Below are 21,612 nucleotides of genomic sequence, written 5' to 3'. Positions count from 1 at the left end.
AGAGTCTTGCATATCTAAGTGTATAGCACATTCCTACTTAAGAGACTGAACATTAAAAAACACTTTCTGAACTGTGAGCAAAGTTCACTTAATCTATTTCATAGTCATAATCATCATCCATGTTGATTCTGATGCTGGAGGGGTCTTCGGGTTTTGATTTCTTTTTGGTCTCTTTGCTTTTCTTGGTCAGATGAAAGTGATGCTCACATTGCCTCATGATCTTGGAAGACATCCAGCTCTTCCCTTCCTGTTCAGCTGGTGCTGCACATTGTCCTCCCCTTGTATCTTGCCCTTGGCCATCAGGACTTCTCTTGCTTTTAGGAGACTGCAGGTGCAATTCCAGGGATTTCCATCCAGGTACAGGTGCCTGAGACAAGGCAGATCCTCTAAGGCTTTTAGGTCTAAGGCAGAGATCTTGTTGTTCCTCAGGTTTAGAACATGAAGCTGTTTGAGGTCCTTGAGCTCCCATTCAGCAATATTCTGGATGACATTGCCTTCTAGGTCTAGCCTGGTTAAGGTCCCTGGGAGCCTGCAAAGCATGGAAACAGGATGTGAGAGGAGGCCATGCCCATCATTTCACAACTGTCAAGGCAACAGTGACTGAGAAGCATTGCCTTTTCATACAGCTCTGTCTCTTCTCAAGCTAGGAAACAAGATTTATTTGAGAAAATCAATTATAACCAAAAATCTCAGTGTTATTCTATGGATCTTTAACTTTTTCTCATAGATCTTACGTTCTAACCTTCTGATTTTTCTGGCTCCTATTCATAAACTCTTTAGTTTTTTTCTTGTGAAATGAGATCACTCAAACAAATTGATAAGAAAAACACTAAGTTCCCAATTTCTAAGGTGGCAAAGGCCATTAATCAATGATTTCAGGAAAAAACAGTAAAAGTGTCAAATAAAAGTATGAAAAAGTGTTGTTCTTCATGAATATAAAAGGCAAATGAAAAAATGCAATGTTTTAATATAGCAAATTAAAACATGGCTTTAATTTTAAAACACTGCTGCTGTGGGTATAGTAAAAACTGTTGGTAGGAGTGTAAATTGGTACCGTTTAGGAAACAATTTAGTAATATGTATCAAATTTAATTAACAGCATGCCTTTTGACCTAGGACATAATGGAAAAAGTGAATATTTATTTACAAAGATATTTGTCACATATTTGATATTTATAACAGCAAAAAAAGACTAATGCTCAATGATTTTAAATTATGAGATGATGAACTATTACGTGATTACAAAAATCATGGGTTTTGATTTTTTTTAAAATTATACTTTAAGTTCTAGGGTACATGTGCACAATGTGCAGGTTTGCTACATATGTATACATGTGTCATGTTGGTGTACTGCACCGATTAACTTGTCATTTACATTAGGTATATCTCCTAATGCTATCCCTCCTCCCTCTCCTCTCCCCACAATAGGACCCGGTATGTGACATTCCCGTTCCTGTGTCCAAGTGATCTCATTGTTCAATTCCCACCTATGAGTGAGAACATGCGGTATTTGGTTTTCTGTTCTTGCGATAGTTTGCTGAGAATGATGGTTTCCAGCTGCATCCATGTCCCTACAAAGGACATGAACTCATCCTTTTTTATGGCTGCATAGTATTCCATGGTGTATATGTGCCACATTTTCTTAATCCAGTCTGTCACTGATGGACATTTGGGTTGATTCCAAGTCTTTGCTATTGTGAATAGTGCTGCAATAAACATATGTGTGCATATGTCTTTATAACAGTATGACTTATAATCCTTTGGGTATATCCCCAGTAATGGGATGGCTGGGTCAAATGATATTTCTAGTTCTAGATCCTTGAGGAATTGCCACACTGTTTTCCACAATGGTTGAACTAGTTTACAGTCCCACCAACAGTGTAAAAGTGTTCCTATTTCTCCACATCCTCTCCAGCACCTGTGGTTTCCTGACACACATTAATTTGGTATCCTGAGACTTTGCTGAAGTTTCTTATCAGCTTAAGGAGATTTTGGGCTGAAAAGAAGGGGTTTTCTAAATATACAGTCATGTCATCTGCAAACAGGGACAATTTGACTTCTTCTTTTCCTAACTGAATACTCTTTATTTCTTTCTCTTGCCTGATTGCCCTAGCCAGAACTTCCAACACCATGTTGAATAGGAGTGGTGAGAGAGGGCATCCCTGTCTTTTGCCAGTTTTCAAAGGGAATGCTTCCAGTTTTTGCCCATTCAGTATGATATTGGCTGTGGGTTTGTCATAAATAGCTCTTATTATTTTGAGATATGTTCCATCAATACCGAATTTATTGAGAGTTTTTAGCATGAAGGGCTATTGAATTTTGTCAAAGGCCTTTTCTGCATCTATTGAGATAATCATGTGGTTTTGGTCTGGATTTGTGTTTATATGCTGGATTACATTTATTGATTTGTGTATGTTGAACCAGCCTTGCATCTCAGGGATGAAGCCCACTTGATCATGGTGGATAAACTTTTTGATGTGCTGCTGGATTCGGTTTGCCAGTATTTTATTGAGGATTTTTGCATCGATGTTCATCAGGGATGTTGGTCTAAAATTCTCTTTCTTTGTTGTATCACTATCAGGCTTTTGTATCAGGATGATGTTGGCCTCGTAAAATGAGTTAGGGAGGATTCCCTCTTTTTCTTTTGATTGGAATAGTTTCAGAAGGAATGGTACGAGCTCCTCCTTGTACCTCTGGTAGAATTCGGCTGTGAATCCCCTGGTCCTGGACTTTTTTTGGTTGGTAGGCTATTAATTATTGCCTCAATTTCAGAGCCTGCTATTGGTCTAGTCAGGGATTCAACTTCTTCCTGGTTTAGTCTTGGGAGAGTGTAAGTGTGCAGGAAATTATCCATTTCTTCTAGGTTTTCTAGTTTATTTGCATAGAGGTGTTTATAGTATTTTCTGATGGTAGTTTGTATTTCTGTGGGGTCGGTGGGGATATCCCATTTATCATTTTTTATTGCATCTATTTGATTCTTCTTTCTTTTCTTCTTTATTAGTCTTGCTAGAGGTCTATCAATTTTGTTGATCTTTTCAAAAAACCAGCTCCTGGATTCATTGATTTTTTGGAGGGTTTTTTGTGTCTCTATCTCCATCAGTTCTGCTCTGATCTTAGTTATTTCTTGCTTTCTGCTAGCTTTTGAATGTGTTTGCTCTTGCTTCTCTATTTCTTTTAATTGTGATGCTAGTGTGTCAACTTTAGATCTTTCCTGCTTTCTCTTGCGGGCATTTAGTGCTATGAATTTCCCTCTACACACTGCTTTAAATGTGTCCCAGAGATTCTGGTATGTTGTATCTTTGTTCTCATTGGTTTCAAAGAACATCTTTATTTCTGCCTTCATTTCGTTATGTACCCAGCTGTCATTCAGGAGCAGGTTGTTCAGTTTCCATGTAGTTGAGCAGTTTTGATTGAGTTTCTTAGTCCTGAGTTCTAGTTTGATTGCACTGTGGTCTGAGAGACAGTTTGTTATAATTTCTGTTCTTGTACATTTGCTGAGGAGTGATTTACTTCTGACTATGTGGTCAATTTTGGAATAAGTGCGATGTGGTGCTGAGAAGAATGTATATTCTGTTGATTTGGGGTGGAGAGTTCTGTAGATGTCTATTAGGAACGCTTGGTGCAGAGTTGAGTTCAATTCCTGGATATCTTTGTTGACTTTCTGTCTCGTTGATCTGTCTAATGTTGACAGTGGGGTGTTGAAGTCTCCCATTATTATTGTATGGGAGTCTAAGTCTCTTTGTAAGTCTCTAAGGACTTGCTTTATGAATCTGGGTGCTCCTATATTGGGTGCATATATATTTAGGATAGTTAGTTCTTCCTGATGAATTAATCCCTTTACCATTTTGTAATGGCCTTCTTTGTCTCTTTTGATCTTTGATGGTTTAAAGTCTGTTTCATCAGAGACTAGGATTGCAACCCCTGCTTTTTTTTGTTTTCCATTTGCTTGGTAGACCGTCCTCCATTCCTTTATTTTGAGCCTATGTGTGTCTCTGCATGTGAGATGGGTCTCCTGAATACAGCAAACTAATGGGTCTTGACTCTTTATCCAATTTGCCAGTTGGTGTCTTTTAATTGGACCATTTAGTCCATTTACATTTAAGGTTAATATTGTTATGTGTGAACTTTATCCTATCATGATATTAGCTGGTTATTTTGCTTGCTAGTTGATGCAGTTTCTTCCTAGCATCGATGGACTTTACATTTTGACATGTTTTTGCAATGGCTGGTACCTGTTGTTCCTTTCCATGTTTAGTGCTTCCTTCAGGATCTCTTGTAGGGCAGGCCTAGTGGTGACAAAATCTCTAAGCATTTGCTTGTCTGTAAAGGATTTTATTTCTCCTTCACTTATGAAACTTAGTTTGGCTGGATATGAAATTCTGGGTTGAAAATTCTTTTCTTTAAGAATGTTGAACATTGGCCCCCACTTTCTTCTGGCTTGTAGAGCTTTTGCTGAGAGATCTGCTGTTAGTCTGATGGGCTTCCATTTGTGGGTAACCTGACCTTTCTCTCTGGCTGCCCTTAACAGTTTTTCCTTCATTTCAACTTCAGTGAATCTGACAATTATGTGTCTTGGAGTTGCTCTTCTCAAGGAGTATCTTTGTGGCATTCTCTGTATTTCCTGAATTTGAATGTTGGCCTGCCTTACTAGGTTGGGGACGTTCTCCTGGATGATACCCTGCAAAGTGTTTTCCAACCTGGTTCCATTTTCCCTGTCACTTTCGGGCACACCAATCAGATGTAGATTTGGTCTTTTCACATAATCCCATATTTCTTGGGGGCTTTGTTCATTTCTTTTTACTCTGTTTTCTCTACACTTCTCTTCTCGCTTCATTTCATTCATTTGATCTTCAATTGCTGATACTCTTTCTTCCAGATGATCAAGTCAGTTACTGAAGCTTGTGCATTAGTCACCTAGTTCTCGTGTTATGGTTTTCATCTCTATCAGTTCTTTTAAGGACTTCTCTACATTGGTTATTCTAGTTAGCCATTCGTCAAATCTTTTTTCAAGGTTTTTAGTTTCTTTGCGCTTGTTACATAGTTCCTCCTTTACCTCTGAGAAGTTTGATCGACTGAAGCCTTCTTCTCTCAACTCGTCAAAGTCATTCTCCGACCAGCTTTGTTCCGTTGCTGGCGATGAGCTGCATTCCTTTGGAGGGGGAGATGCGCTCTGATTTTTTGAATTTCCAGCCTTTCTGCACTGCCTTTTCCCCATCTTTGTGGTTTTATCTGCCTTTGGTCTTTGATGATGGTGACATACTGATGGGGTTTTGGTGTAGGTGTCCTTTCTGTTTGTTAGTTTTCCTTCTAACAATCAGGACCCTCAGCTGTAGGTCTGTTGGAGTTTGCTTGAGGTCCACTCCAGACCCTGTTTGCCTGGGTATCAGCAGCGGAGGCTGCAGAAGATAGAATATTGCTGAACAGCGAGTGTTGCTGTCTGATTCTTGCTCTGGAAGCTTTGTCTCAAGGGTGTACCCTGCCATGTGAGGTGTGAGGTGTCGGTCTGCACCTAATGGGGGATGTCTCCCAGTTAGGCTACTCAGGGGTCAGGGACCCACTTGAGCAGGCAGTCTGTCTGTTCTCAGATCTCAACCTCTGTGCTGGGAGATCCACTGCTCTCTTCAAAGCTGTCAGATGGGGGCATTTACCTCTGCCGAGGTTTCTGCTGCTTTTTGTTTAGCTATGCCCTATCCCCAGAGGAGCTTTTTTTTTTTTTAGTACAGGGTCTGTCTCTGTAGCCCAAGCTGGAGTGCAGTGGTGAGATCTCGGCTCACTGCAACCTCTGGCTCACCAGCTGAAGTGATCCTGCCACCTCAGCCTCCTGAGTGTCTGGGACCACAGGCACACACCACCATACCTGGCTAATTTTCTTCTATTTTTGGTAGAGACAGGGTTTCATCATGTGTCCCAGGCTAGTCTGGAACTCCTGGACTCAAACAATCCACCGACCTCGCCTTCCCAAAGTGCTGGGATTACAGGTGTGAGCCACCACACCTGGCCTGATGTTTTAAACTAATTTTTAAAATAACAGTTATATGAAAAAGCTTTTGTAACTATGACTAAAAAAATCTAGGAGCTATAAAAATTGATAAAGTTTCAACATTAAAAAGAATTTTAAAAGAAATTGTGTATAGCAAAAGACAGGCAAAGTCAAAAGACAAATGATAAACTGAGGATAAGTATGATGTCTGCACTTTATAGCAAACAAAGAATTAATCTCCTTAATTAACAAAAAGCCCTTAAAATTGAGAAGAAAAATTATAAAAATAAAACAGAAAAATGGGCAAAAATAACAAATGGAAGCTCACATAAAAAGCAAAGCAAAGGGCCCTCAAGTTGTCAACTTTATGCAGGACAGAGAAATTAGATTAAAGCTACACAGACATGCCACTTAACACTTATCAGATTGGTAAAAATTCTAAGCCTTAGCAACCTGTTCTGTGAGCAAAGCTATGAAGAAACAGATATTCTGGTATATTTCTAATGGAAGTCTAAAATGGCACAGCCCCTTTGGAGAAATATTTAGCAAAACCTAACAACAACAACAAAAAACATATTTATCCCTTTAGACCACCATTCCCACTTCTAGGAATACACCCTGAAGATATGACCTTACAAATATAAACAGTATATGTGGCATTTATTATGATATTATTTATAACAGCAAAAGGTTGGAAGCAACCCAGTACATTAGTAAAGAACTACTATGCAGCCTTAAAAAAATAAAATAATAAAAAAAATAGGCTGGTCTCTATGAATTACCATGAAGTGATTTCCAGAAAGTATTGTTAAAGAGAGAAAAAAAAGCAAAAACAGAGCAGTATATATAGTACACTAGTTTTTGTGTAAGAAAAGGGGAAATAAGCATTACATATACACGTTTACTTATTTGGGGCAACTGAAGGAGAATGATAAACCAGAAATCGATAAAAATGGTTACATATAGGGAATGGTTGGTTCCATGTGATTTTAACTTTTCAACCATGTTAATGCTTTACATGTTCACAAAAACAAAATCAAGTGCTAAAACTGAACACAAACAGGAACAAGCATATCTAATTAATGAATCAAATGTTTATATTTGTAACATAGTCATACAGAGAAAAGAAAAAGTACTCTGACTGAACATCCTTAATAGATGTATTTAAGCCTTAGATTCTAAGGACAAAAAGATCTCGAAATTTCTCTTAGCATGTTTATTGTTAATACTAATGTTAATAATGAAATTTTGAAAATTTTTATGAATATTAGGTGGCAAAACAAATAAGTAAATACATTCATGTCATAAGGAAACTATACTTTCATTGTAAGAGAAAAAGATAAAAATATAAAATAAAATAAACAAAACCCTCTCTGATGTTAAATATGAATTGAAAATGTTAATGTGAATTCATAATTTAAAAAAATATATTTTCTAGCTCTTGTTTTCTCAAAGGACCTAGAAACAATATTATATTCTAGTATCGATGCTACCCCAATGACATGAGCACACCAAGCACACAGATCTTAGCTGCTGAATTCCATTCTTTACTGGAAAGAACCAGAGCTTCTTGGAGAAATGACTGATTCTATGTCTAGGGAAAAAAACCCATAGAGATTGTCAGCCGTGTGATACATTTATCAGCATGTGATAAAATGTTTAAGGATTAATGGAACACCCATTGGGATGACTACTGTCAAAATAACAGAAATAAAAAGTATTGGCAAGGATGTGGGGAAATTGGAAGCCTTTTGCACTGTTGGGAATGTAAAATGGTGCAGCTGCTGTGAAAATAATAATTTTTTATTTTTAAAAAACTAAAAATAGAATTAGCATATAGTTTAGCATTTCCACTTCTGGCTATATATCCAAAAGAACTTAAAGCAGAGTCTTGAAGAGATATTTGTACCTCCATGTTCATAGCAGCATTCTTCACAATAGCCAAAAGATATAAGCAACCCAAGTGTCCATTTACAGACAAATAAATAAACCAAATGTGGTATATACATACAATGGAGTATTATTCACCCTTAAAAAGGAAGGAAATTTTGACACATGCTACAGCATACATAAACCTTGAGGATAGTATATTATGCTACATGAAAGAAGTCAATCACAAAGACAAATACTGTATGAGTCCACTTATATGAAATATCTAGAATAGTCACATTCATAGAAACCTAAAGTTAGAAAGTAGAATGGTGGTTATCAGGGGCTGGAAGGAGGGGAATATGGAGAGTTTTGTAATAGGTATAGAGTTGTAGTTTTGTAAGATGAAAACTTCTGTAGGTTGGTTGCACAAGAATGTGACCATACTTAACACCACTGAAATGTACACTTAAAGATGATTTTACGTTATGTGTATTTTACCACAACTAAAAAAAAAAAAAAAAAAAGATTAATGGAGTCATGTCTCATGAACAGAGGAACTACCTTGGAGGGGCTCCCACTAGCCATATTTGTGACAATTTGGGCATCAAAAGAGACTAGTAACTGTAAATGATCAAAACATACCAAATAAATTAAAATCCATGGGTCCATAGTGATACTCGGAAAAAAAACAGAAAAGGGGAAGAGGGAGAGAAAAAAAACAGTATGTTAAGTGGAAAAAGTAGAATACAAAATTGAATGATCCCAAATATGTAAAAACAAATTATGTGCTTATGTCCAGACAAAGGCTCTGGTTGAACAATTCTGGATGATTTTTTAATTTTTCAGCATATTAAGTATTCAAGCTTGAACAGCTATTGCTTTATAACCAGGAAGACAAAACAGATTTTTTAAAACTGTGAGTACCAATTTGAAAAATGTCATGCTCATGCCTATTGATTGAAAAAATAGAAAAGAATCACAATGGTGAATGTGAAATTCTTTTTCCTACACAGACACTTTGTAGTAAGTGCTTTCCTTTTTATGAAATACAAAATATCTGAAAGTTTAATAGGGAAAAGAAGCCCTTCAAATTGACATACCACCTGAATGCTATTTTTATACAAAGTGAACATACTGGATATATATTCATGAATTTTAGTATTCAGTGTAGTTTATTGTGGCAGTACCAGTTATATAACTGTTATATCAAAAAGAGAAAACAAATAAGTTTAGCCATATCCTATGCCAATATTACCTTTTGCTTGTTATAGTATTATTATTACATGAATTTTATTCCAAAAGGTCAGTCTTTTGGGTTTTTGCCACTTAGCCTGCATTTTGCCTTTGGGATTTTCTTTTTTAAACTAAATTTGTCATTTTATATTTGTAATCATATCCTAGACTATGCAGTAGTATGTATACATAAGTATTTATACTTTTTGAGTAAAAATACTCAATCATTTAAAGTGTCTTCTTCCTAGATAGAATAAATTTTACCTAATAAAGTAGGTTAATTTACCAGGGAAGTTCACTTTATGCCTTCCAACAGTTTGATAATTAAATTCAATTCAAAGCTAATCTCCAAGAAAATGAAATTTTGTGCACATACCAGCTTACCTAAGGTGAATTTCTAAATGGTATACAGAAAATCTCTTATGTATAAGTTCCCTCCTGCCAAGGAAAAATCGACTATTGTTGGATTGTGTAGTAGTAAGCAAGACTTCATTCCCATTGCAGAGGACAATGAAGCCTAACCGGGAAAGATGCGCTAGAGGAAACAGGTGTCAAAAAGGCCCAATGTATTAAGACTTGTGTTCTAACTTGAGCCATTCTGCTTACTACTATGTGGTTTTAGGTAAGTCATTTTTCTTCTTAAAGATCCTAATTTTCCACCCTACAGATGAACCATTCATTACACGTAAGTCCCATAACCAATGTTAGAGAATGAAAATGAGCAAGCCAAGTTTTCTAGGAAATAAATACAATTATCCAGTTCTTGGATGTGTATCCAAAAATTGTGCCTGTTCTTAGGCTTGCCTTTTTTTCTCCCTGGCTTGTTTGTATGGAAGTCATCACCAAAATGACATTGTAAGAGAAATCACCATTTATCCTGGTTTTGTGACTTTCTGACAGCCACTTATTGCTTTGATATAATTTGTCTTTATAAGTCTGATTTATATTTTAAAGTAGCTCTGATTTTAAAATAAACAGTTTTCTAGAAATGCTATCATGTTCTTTGGGTAGCTATTGCTTTTTAGAGTAAAAAGGGGCACAGCCCATTTTGCAGTAGATGGCACCTGGGTGTAAGATAAAATGCTATCTGCATTAGGTTGTAAGAAGCCATTCTAGATTTCAATCATCTGAAGAGTGGATAAAAAGAGATAATTTAATTTATATTTATTCACTAAGCTGCAAATTGATGAAATCTGAAGCAGCAGCAATTGAAGTCCAGTTCCTGGGCATTTGAAGTAGTATGGTTATTTTATTGACAGTAGAGTAAATCCTAGAGACAGGACTATGCAGTGTCTAAACTTCTCTGACTCTGGAGTTAAAATACTGTGTTTAAATTCTGACTATGACGTTGACCAAGTTTCTGAATACCTCTAAGCCTTAGTGCTCTAGTCTGTAAATTATTAGATAAACCAGTGTACCCACCTTCACAGAATTATTGTATGTATCTAAGTTCACTGCTGGTTTTAATAAGCACTTAATAAATGTTAGGTATTATTTTCTATCTCAATTAGTGTAATGAGGCAAATGTAGTAGGGCTTTGAATGTATGTGTACCTAAAACCATATACTCATATACTACTGTTTTCTTGATGAAATGTGGAATGGAGGATGGTGGCAAAAGAAAAGATATGCCAAAATATCATTGGTGATAGAAGCAGGTTGCCTGTGTTAATAGTTTACTTGTAGAAAACTGAATCGTATATTATAGATTTTGTGTATGAAGAAGCAGCATGCAAATTTTTAAAAGTTGTAATGTTTAAAAGCCATAAATAAAAAATTTTAAATTAAAATATAAGGAATAGATATTATCATGTTTCAAGTTTTAACTTTTTTTTTTTTTTTTTTTTTTTGAGGCAGGGTCTTGCTTTGTCACCCAGGCTGGAGTGCAGTGGCACAATCATGGCACACTGCAGCCTCAACCTCCAGGGCTCAAGCAGTTCTCCTACCTCATCCTCCTGAGTAGCTGGGACCACAGGCATGTACCACCACACCTAACTAATTTTTTAAAAAATTTTTGTAGAGATGGGGGTCTCACTATGTTGCCCAGACTGGTTTTGAACTCCTGGGCTGAAGTGATCTGCCTGCTTCAGCCTCCCAAAGTGCTGGGATTACAGGCATGAGCTGCTTTGCCCAACCATGTTTTAACTTTTAATGAGAGGAGAACCACAGGGAAACCTTTCTGGGTCTTTCCCAGTTGTCAATCAAAACAAAAAAGGGCTGAGGAGTGGAGGCAGTGTTGATAGGGGTATTTCAAAGTCACAAGAACTTTGCTATCATGGCTGGCCAAGTACTTTGACAGAGCAGACAGTTGTGTTGCTTAATTTAAGCCTCACAGGAAAAGCCCACTCCCACCTCATATTACTGGCCCCATTGTCCTTGCAAAGTAGCTCTTGACCCTAGCTGAGCATTAAATTCATCTGGGGAGCTTTTCAAAAGTAGTGATGCCTGAGTCTAGGGGCATCTGATTTAATTGGTTTGACGTAAGGCCTAGGTATAAGTATGCTTTTAAAAAATATTTCTCAGGCCGGGCGCGGTGGCTCACGCCTGTAATCCCAGCACTTTGGGAGGCCGAGACGGGCGGATCACGAGGTCAGGAGATCGAGACCATCCTGGCTAACACGGTGAAACCCCGTCTCTACTAAAAAATACAAAAAACTAGCCGGGCGCGGTGGCAGGCGCCTGTAGTCCCAGCTACTCGGGAGGCTGAGGCAGGAGAATGGCGTAAACCCGGGAGGCGGAGCTTGCAGTGAGCTGAGATCCGGCCACTGCACTCCAGCCTGGGCGACAGAGGGAGACTCCGTCTCAAAAAAATAAATAAATAAAAATAAAAAATAAATAAAATTAAAAAAAAAATTTTCTCCAGATAATTCTAATGTGCAGCTAGATTGGAGAACTATGGCTAGTTCATGCTTGCGATTCCACTACATATTCCATTGGGTAAACCATTGTGCTTTCTGTAGTCACTTGTTAAAACACAAGTACTCTAACAAGAGTAAATAATTAAGCTGATTTTTCCACTCTTAAAACTTAGCAGGATTACTCAACAAAATGCTTTCTAAAAGTCACTTGAGTAGAAAAACCCACCAAGTTCACAATATTGCCCACGGCTGTCATAGCCTGCTGTCACATTACATGATGTAGTTACTGTCTAACCTGTTGTATGAGTTTTTATTTTATACACTATTTTTTTTTCCTTGAAGTTGGGGCGGTCAGTAATTAAAAAATAAGGCTTGTGGCTGGGCGCGGTGGCTCATGCCTATAATCCCAGCTCTTTGGGAGGCCAAGGTGGGTGGATCACAAGGTCAGGAGATCGAGACCATCCTGACTAACACGGTGAAAACCCGTCTTCACTAAAAATACAAAAACAAAAGTAGCCAGGCGTGGTGGCAGGCGCCTGTAGTCCCAGCTCCTCAGGAGGCTGAGGCAGGAGAATGACATGAACCTGGGAGGCGGAGCTTGCAGCGAACTGAGATAGAGCCACTGCACTCCAGCCTGGGCAACAGAGCAAGACCCCATCTCAAAGAAAAAAAAAGAAAAAAAGTCTTGTAACATAGTCAAGAAGTTATTTAAATAACAAGTAGTAGAGTCTTGAGACACTGCAATTGTGTTTTTGCCTCAGGGCCTTTGAATTGGCTGTTCTCTCTAGAAAACTGTTTCTCCCAAATAGCTTCACAGCTAAATCCCTCACCTTCTTCCAGTCTTTGCTCAAAGGTTATGTTTTCATGAGGGTTACCTCTCTTACCCTATTTGAAATTGAAACCAGCCACCTCACCCACTACACTCTTGAACCTGGTAATCATGCCCTTTTTTGTTGTAAGCTATAATACCTAATATAGTCTGAATGTTATATATTTTACTTATGTATTATGTTTGTTGTCAGTCTTCCCCTGCTAGATTTTAAACTGTACAGAACAGGAAGTTTTATCTCTTTTATTACATTGATGTATCCCAAGTGTCTGGTAAAATACCTGGCACATGGTAAGTGCTCAAAATGTACTGATTAAATTAAAGCAATTGTATATTCATGCTTATGCAGTAAAAGAAATTAATTACTTTGAAATCACCTTTAATATATATTTTGAAATACTGATTTCTTTTGGAAACATCGCTTTTTGATGTTTTACACTGAGTACAGTTACCATACTATATAATTTTAAAATCCCCTTTTCAACTAGAAAAAAGAGCATATCTATATATCAAAGATAATTTTCTCGTTTTTATTGATAAAAAAAATGTATTATAGGCTGGGCCTCTAATTAGTGGCTCATGCCTATAATCACAGCACTTTGGTGGGAGGATCACTTTCTCCCAGGAGTTTGAGACCAGCTTGGGCAGTAGCGAGACCTCATCTCTAAAAAAAAAATTATTTTAATTAGCCAGACATGGTGCACGCCTGTAGTCTCAACTACTCAGGAGGCTGAGGAGAGAGGATTGCTTTAGCTCAGGAGGTTGAGGCTGCAGTGAACCATCATCACCCCACTGCACTCCAGCCTGGGTGACAGAGTGAGACCCTGTCTTAAAAATATATATATTATAAAACACAATAAAATTAGGTAAATAGAATACCATAAGATTCTACAGAAACCAGAAGTTGGTATATTAATTACGAGAAATTTGATAATGCTAATAGCCAGGGCAAGAAGCCTTTTATTTTTTCAATAAAGTACTGAAAGGGAAAAAAGAATCCACTGATAGACAAACATAGTATCATTTTAAAGAGAATAATAGTGTTTCATCCTATATTTTAAAAATTTATCTACTGTAAAATGTAGAACATAAAATAATGTTTAAGAAATAGGATCAATTAATATAAACACATGTTGCATTAGTTATAAATTATGAGCAGTTGGGGGAACAGGTGCAGCAGGTTGGGTATAGAGGGAGGGATATTTGGGAAGAGAAATTGAGTGTGAGGGCGTGTGTGTGTGTGTGTGTGTGTCTGTGTGTGTGTGTGTGAGAGAGAGAGAGAGAGACAGAGAGAGAGACAGAGAAAGGCGGGGCGGGGGAGGGGGAGAGAGAACTGAAGAGATAACCAAAACCAGAAGGTAAGACCAACCTAGTGGACTCACCTACTCATACAGAGAGACACACAGAGAAATAAGCAAAGCCAGCTTAAGCCCTTTAAAGATCATAGCACTGAAAAGAATATGAGGCTCCCCAATAAGTAATTCAAAATAAATACAATATTACATTGTAAAGTTTTAATTTTCCCCCAATAACTACTACTTCAACGCATTTTAAATTACAAATATCTTAGTATATTTTACCCCTCTTTTTTCCTGGTGTGCTTGTTTTGCTAGTGGCTAAGCTCAGGCCTCCTGACTGTTGATTATCTAGGCCATATACAGTACTTAGAAAAAGACACACTCTTTACAGTATCTTCATATTGTTTGCTAATAGAGATATCACCTGTTGGGTGTCTTGTCCCACAGGCAAGATAGATAAAGTTAGTGCAGGAGTGAGTTTGGGGGCTGAAGATTCAACACCTCTGTTTAAAACTTCTATCCCTAAATCCTTGTGTAGCCTTGATCGGATAATTCACATTTGCTCTAATTCTCTTGCTTATATGATGTGCTGAATTGTCCCAATCTTCAGAAATTTTATATGGTAGCTACAATAAATGAAAATACTCACTCACCTTAGGGGTACGGACAACAGCAGGTTCGGCTCCAGGGCCAGGTTGGAGAGCTGAGAACGCCTCTGCAGGGCTCCAGCTTGGAACAAACTCACAATGTTATTGTCCAGAAACAAACGTTTCAAGTCTTGGAGGTCCTAGAAGTCTTGTGCTGTAACTCTCTGAATCAGATTATCGCTACAATGAAGTTTTTGTGGCTTTACTGGTAGTCTGAAGGGCAACATTTGGAGCTGGTTTGGGGACAGCTCAAGAGTAGTTAAATTGGTAAGGAGCTGTGCCCCATTGATGGAAGAGAATAAGTTTTCTGACAGGTAAAGATGGCAAAGATTCTTCGAGTGTTTCGTGTCTCGAAACCTTACCATTCTGAGCTGGTTTCTTTCCATCTTTAAAGATAGCAAGGATTTGGGTGGTTGACAGGAACTTTAGTCAGAAAGTTACCACTGAAACTGAGAAATTGCAAAGACTATAGAGAAATAAAGAAGCTGTCGTATAAGATGTACCTTATTATTCTCCAGGCTCATGTGTGTCAGATGGGGAAGTATCAGGGGTCCAGCTACAGCCTCTATACTGTTACATCCAACATCAAACTTTGCAAACTGACAAGGGAGGAGAGTGTGCTGGGAGAGAAGGAAGAGATCAGGTTGTTTTAAAGTTCAAGGATTTTTAATTTCTTCAGTCCTTCAAAATCTGATCCATGTATGACATTTATTGAGTTATCATTTAGTTTTCACACTTCAAGACTGGCTGGGAGAGCACTAGAGACTCTTCTTAACTTATTTTTTCCAGAGTTCTAAGGTCTTCAAAGCACTCAGAGCTTTGAAGGTGTCATTTTCTACTGACTCTGTTCCACTGGCCAGCAGAATAGAATCTTCTACAGCCAACATTCGGGTGAAGTCAGACAGCTACAAAAAATGTGGAGGCAGGGAAGGGGAAGAAAAAGCAATAAATTAATATTGTTTTAAAAATACCATATACACTGTCATTACAATACTAATAATACTTCAGATTTCTCTTCAGGTTCTATTTTAGATTATCTCTTGGAAAAGGGTTGAAACTCAGATCCTGAATATTTTTATTTATGATTGATAACATAAGTGTAAGGTATGAAAATCATTCTAAGCACTTTCACACATTATTGATAGATACATAATATTGGCCAACTTTTACTACATATTCTCTGACCCAGCAAATTTACTTCTAGGCAGAGATACAAATTGCAAAATGATTTATGCACTAGGATGTTCTTTGTTGTATCATCTCATAATAGCCACAAATTGAAACAATCTGGAAATCTCTTATCAAATTGTTAGTAGTTTCTAAATCTAGAGGGTAAGATTACAAAGGATTTTCACTAGCTACATTTTGCATTGTTTAACATTATGAATCACATATTTTTAAAAGGCATTAAAAGCTATAAAAATGTAAATGTCCCAGTCTGTTATCACTAGGATGCACTTACTGAAAACAGTTTCAACTATATTGTATTTTGGAAAATGAGCCTGTTTCCTATACCCAATTTTCACTTCACCAATGAAAAAAAAAATCGTAAACAAATGTATACATGTTATCTCCCTCTGTCTCTGTAGAGCAAAGAGTTCATTTGTGCATATATCCCAGACCTAATGCCACTCTTCCTCTAGAATTTAGATATTTGCCAAATCTGATATACTTTCTTCGTGTTTTGTAAGTTCCCCTACATGCCTGCCAACCTCCCAGCTTAATACCCATGTCTTTTGCTCAATGATGTAATTATCTTTATTTGGTGTCAGGAGTAAGGTTATGTTTAAGCAGAAAAAGGAATTGTTCTGTGTTTTCTTCAGGTTGATGAATCTTCACAAAATTTTCAATCTGCCTTAGAATTCAATGAAGCTGGAGTTTTCAGTATACAATTTCATGTGTCTTACTATACACAGTTTTTAAATATTTGACTTAATTATGCAGTTGAGCACTTTCATAATACCAATACATGGTTAACACCTTCAAGGTGAGTTAATTTTGTATCATATATTTATTATAGGTACTTATATTCTGGGAGGATATGTGATGTGAATTATCATGTATTTTTAAACGTCTCCTAATATGTTACTTCATTAGGACACTCTCCAGTTAAAATTTCCATAAATGAATATTTTTAATCATAATAGTTTTGGCAGTTGCCTTGAGTTACATATTGCTGCTAACATTTTATATTTTCTTAATGATTTATCAGTTATATTGAATAGTCCTAGTCACAATAATGATAGAGATTTTATTCTTGCATTCGTTGAGTATCTATGAGTGCCAAGTGCTTTTTTATGTATTATCACCAATCTCCTAATAACCCAGCAAGTTTACTATTATCAACACTGGCTTCTAGATGAGGAGACTAGGAGAACTAGAATGTGAAAGAATTCAGAATTTCAGCAAGGTCTGTTGAACTGCAAACCCCTTTCTTCCTTAGCTACACCATTTTCTAAAGCATTTTCTATTGCATTTGGCCTGAAATTAATGTTTTTCAAAAGAGGCTCAAGATCTAGACACCAATCACAGAGCTTTAGAAAAGCAGAGATTTTAGGGATTATCTAATCTAAATCTCTCATTTCAGGAATAAAGAATTTCAGGCCTAAAAAGTTAAATAACTTGCTGAAGACTCAGTGTTCTTTACATTCCATTCTGAAATGTCTTTTTGTAGGCTTATCTTTTATATAAAGTCAGAAATGTCTCTACACATATATCTTTATGTCTTGGACTGTTGAGATTCCCAAAAAAGAACTGGGTATTATATTTCCACTTATATCTGAGTGACTATACACAAAAAATGATTACTAACTATGCAATAAGTCTCAGAGATGACATGGATCAGAATGGGCAATTTATTTTGGGAATGGGCAAGGGATGGTGTCAAAGCTTCAATTTGTCTTGATTTCTATTTATAAAGTATACAGATTGGCCTAAATAGACTTCATATTCTTAAATGACTATTATTAAGCATAGAAAGCATTTTATTTCTTTCCTCCTTTTTTTTTTTTGTTAGGGTCAATAGAGATTACATTTGATTATTAATTAAAATGGCTACAATTTTAGAAATATTTACTATATTTAATTTTCACAAAGCCCTAGGCATAAGCATAATTATTCCATTTTCAGAGAGGGAAACTAAGGCTCAAGAAGGTGGAATAACCTGTCCAAGTATATCATTTTCTAGTGGAAAAGTTGGGCTACTAACCCAGGTTTATCTTACCCCAGTGCATATATTTTTAGCCTTACTGCTATAACATCCTTTAGCTGAAGAAAACAGAGGTATGGTGCCACATAACAATGAGGAAGACTCCTGCTGACTTTCAGCTTTTCAGTTGGGTTTGCAGAACTGACAAAGGGAAAAAATTCTGCCAGACCCATTTTTCCATTTCCATGGCTTAAGCAGGGCCTCGAACAATTATGTGGAAAGAGATGCTTTTGCCGTAGAGCTAACCTTGGGGCTACCGGCAGCTTTTCCCATATTGCTTAAAAAGCAAGGCCAGTAAAATGAAGTAGGGCACAGGATAGCTCCTGCTAGCTTCCCCAGGAGAGGCTTTGTTTCTGGTTTCAATCCTGGGCAGACCCTGCTCCACATAGTAAAGGGAACACACCCTTGTCCGGCTCCTTATAGAGCCAATGTACAACGAAACTGACATACACACAAAGTGATGGTTTCAGACTTGTGTGAACCAAGCCAGGAAGGAGTTTGTAAAACAATGCTGGATTTTTTTCCTGATCATCAAAGCAACATTTGTTCTTTCCAAACAATTTTTAAATTCTGGAAGATATAGAGAGAGTATAAAATAATCCATAATCCCCCCATTCAGTAATGAATCCTTGTTTATATATTTCTTAGGAAGAATTTGAAGAAGCTTATTCTCTTCTACAAAAGAAGTACAATCATTTTAACTAACTGCTACCATAACTACATTCCCATTTGTCTTCTACCTCTGAAGAGAATATATCACTTTTGCTTATCCATTTGAATGGCAATAGTGAAGTAAACTTAAGGATATTTTACATATGTGGACACAAAGTACTGAACCAAACCTACAATCCTCTAAATAGGAGTGACTTGGGTCGCCTAGTACACTGTCCATTTGGTATCACATGTAATCAGCTGTTCATTGTGTATTTCACTCAACACAGTCAAGCAGTTCATCATGGCTTGAGACTAAAGTCTGAGTTAGTGCATAGCAACAGAACAGGACAGAGGAAACAAAAGAATGAAGCTGAATTCCTTTCTTATGCCATACACAAAAATTAACTCAAAATGGATCATAGACCAAAATGTACAAGCTAAAACTATAAAACTCTTAGAATATAATATAGGCATTACATTTTCATGAACTTGAATTAGGTAAAGCTAGCTTAGATATAACACCAAATACACGAGTGACAAAAGAAAAAAGTCAGGTGTGGTAGCTCTCAGCACTCTGGAGGCCAAGGCAGGTAAAGAGCAACTAGTAAAGAAAGAGCAGTTGAATATATGGGGGTACAGAAAGTGAGACAGCAAGGTCTGGGGAGAGGTGTGAAGGATGGAATCAAGGGCCTTGAATACCAGGAGAGACATGTCCTCTCTGGAGAAAAGAGTTTGCAAAAGTGGATGGAGACAAATTTGTACACAGTGAGCAGGGACTGAGGGAGATCAAGTCTTGTCATGATTTGTAAATAAAATGGGAGGCCAGCTATTCATTGAGAATTAGGATGGCAGGAATTGAGTATGCAACCCAACACTCTACTGAAGTTTTGGAACATATTGAATGATTCCGTAAATTCAAACCCAATAAACAGAATGTACATTGTATTTACCAAATGCAAATGAGATATGGTCATTTAAAACCTATGCAAGTGAGATATGATAACTTAAAACCTAAGTATTTTTAAAAGAGAAGTATCATTGGTCAGAACTTTCATCAACAAAAAGAACTTTCATTTTCCTTAACAAAACAATCCTGTCTTTTATTATGTTTCTGTTGTGAACAGTCCTTACAAGAGATAATTACCTAACTTAAAGTCAGGGAAGTGGCAATGCTGCTGTTCAATGAAACTAAACCAATGACAAACTGACTCATCCAATAACTGAATTTAATAAGAGGTATAATTTTATCTTGTTGGCTACAAAGTACCAGTGTGTAATCATTACTAGGATTAGTTGACATTCTGCTTTCAATAAGCATGTCAAGTCCTCAGGGCAAATATTTAAGTAGCTTACCCTTTAACCAGGTGTCTTGCTTGAAAATTTACACTTAATGGGGTCAGACTTGCTATCTGGTGTTAGGCACTACAGGGTTAGAAGAGGAAAGCAAACAGATGGAGACAAGACAACTGTGTTTATTGAGCCAGGATCTAAATACCATGCTACATATTTTAAACTCTATGTGTTTATGGGACACCCATATGAACATTTCTTAACCAAATTAAAGGGATGGTGTCTCTGTTTGAAGGTAAGGTACACTCACCTGCTGCCTCTCTGCACCTGGCTCACAGAGAGGCATTACTTTATCTTAGGATTCAGATCTTTAAGGGGGAAGCAGTGAATAGTAAAGGGAAAATTAGACAGCCGTAGAATTTTCCATCTGGAAGGGGCCTGGGATCACCTATCTAATCTAACCTTCTCACTTCATAAAGGTGCTGCCCAAAGATTTTTTTAACAGCCAGCCTAAGATAGTCATATCTCTAATTAGGGGGAAAACTGGGATGAGAACTCTAGTCTCTTGATAACTTTCAAAATATCAGAGATCAAAAATAAAAGTTCATTTATATTATATAAGTCAGACAAATCCATAGCACTCTTTTCAGTGCTGTCTGCATAAGTGGGCATAAAAATAAAAGTCATAATTAAAAGCACATAGAATGAGAACTGTGGGTAACTTGGCAAAACAAAAATATTTATTTCCTCTGTATAGGTTTCCACAAAGACACTGATACCTGACTGATACACAGGGTTTGTGTGAATTCTTCTGATATACTGGGTTCGCTTTGGTAGTCTGATGTTGCTCTAAGTATCATCTTCCATCCATGGAATAAACAAAACTACATTTTCCCCGAAAGGATTTATTCTTAATCCTGGGGACAAAACGTAGCAGTATACTTTTTGTTAAGCAAGAGTCATTTTTACTTTGCAGCAACATAGTTTTTAATGTTTTTGAATAAATATTAAAATACAATATCATTAACTGTAGATTCTGACTTTTGTTGTTTTCCTAAAAATAAACATCCAGAGGCATATACCCATCTCAATAGTACAGAGCAAGCAGATAGCTAGTTCAACTACCCTACTTTGATAACTAGCACATTTAAGTTATGATTATTTAAAATAAATTTAACAATCCCACACTTGCCCCTCACACTGTCTCACGAAATAAGATTGCAGTAATTTGAGTGCCACATGATATAGTTACCTGGAGGTGTTGAATTTTTCTGTGGCTAATGTAGAGCCTCTTGATGGCAGAAGGAATACTTGATGATACCTCCGTTAGTCTGTAGCATTACACTGACTGCACAGAATCACAGTTACATCTTCCATGACAGTTAGGATTAAAACCATTGCTAAGAGAGAGCAAAATAAAGAAAGCATAAAGCAGATGCATCTTCCAAAACAGGGGCTGTCAGATGTAGGTAGGTGTTCAGGTGATGTCTCTTTATACCATGAAGTCTGATGATAAAATCTTACGAATGTGTACTCTGTCAATGTAAGAAAGCAGTAGAGAAAAATTTCTCAATTTTGGTTAAAATGTTAGCAACAATTATAAAGAGGAAGGGGATTAAACATTAATAAGCTGTCTTAATATTTATAGGTGAGCAAAACCCTATGTTATTTATGGTTTTGAAAGCTAATCTGCAAATACCTCTATTATCCATAGTTTCCTTGTTTTGTTAAATGTGACACTAGG

General features: G+C 36.9%; 1 pseudogene; it reads right to left on the bottom strand.

Moving 5' to 3' along the window:
- Positions 1–88: 88 nt before the first annotated feature.
- LOC100426869 (nephrocan-like) lies at positions 89–21,309 on the bottom strand (annotated as a pseudogene).
- Between the last annotated feature and the right edge of the window lie 303 nt (positions 21,310–21,612).

The sequence above is a fragment of the Macaca mulatta genome, chromosome 4, assembly GCF_049350105.2.
Source record: "Macaca mulatta isolate MMU2019108-1 chromosome 4, T2T-MMU8v2.0, whole genome shotgun sequence".
Classification (NCBI taxonomy): Eukaryota; Metazoa; Chordata; class Mammalia; order Primates; family Cercopithecidae; genus Macaca; species Macaca mulatta.
The sequence above is the reverse complement of the archived record's forward strand: the minus strand, read 5'-3'. Positions and strand labels throughout refer to the sequence as shown.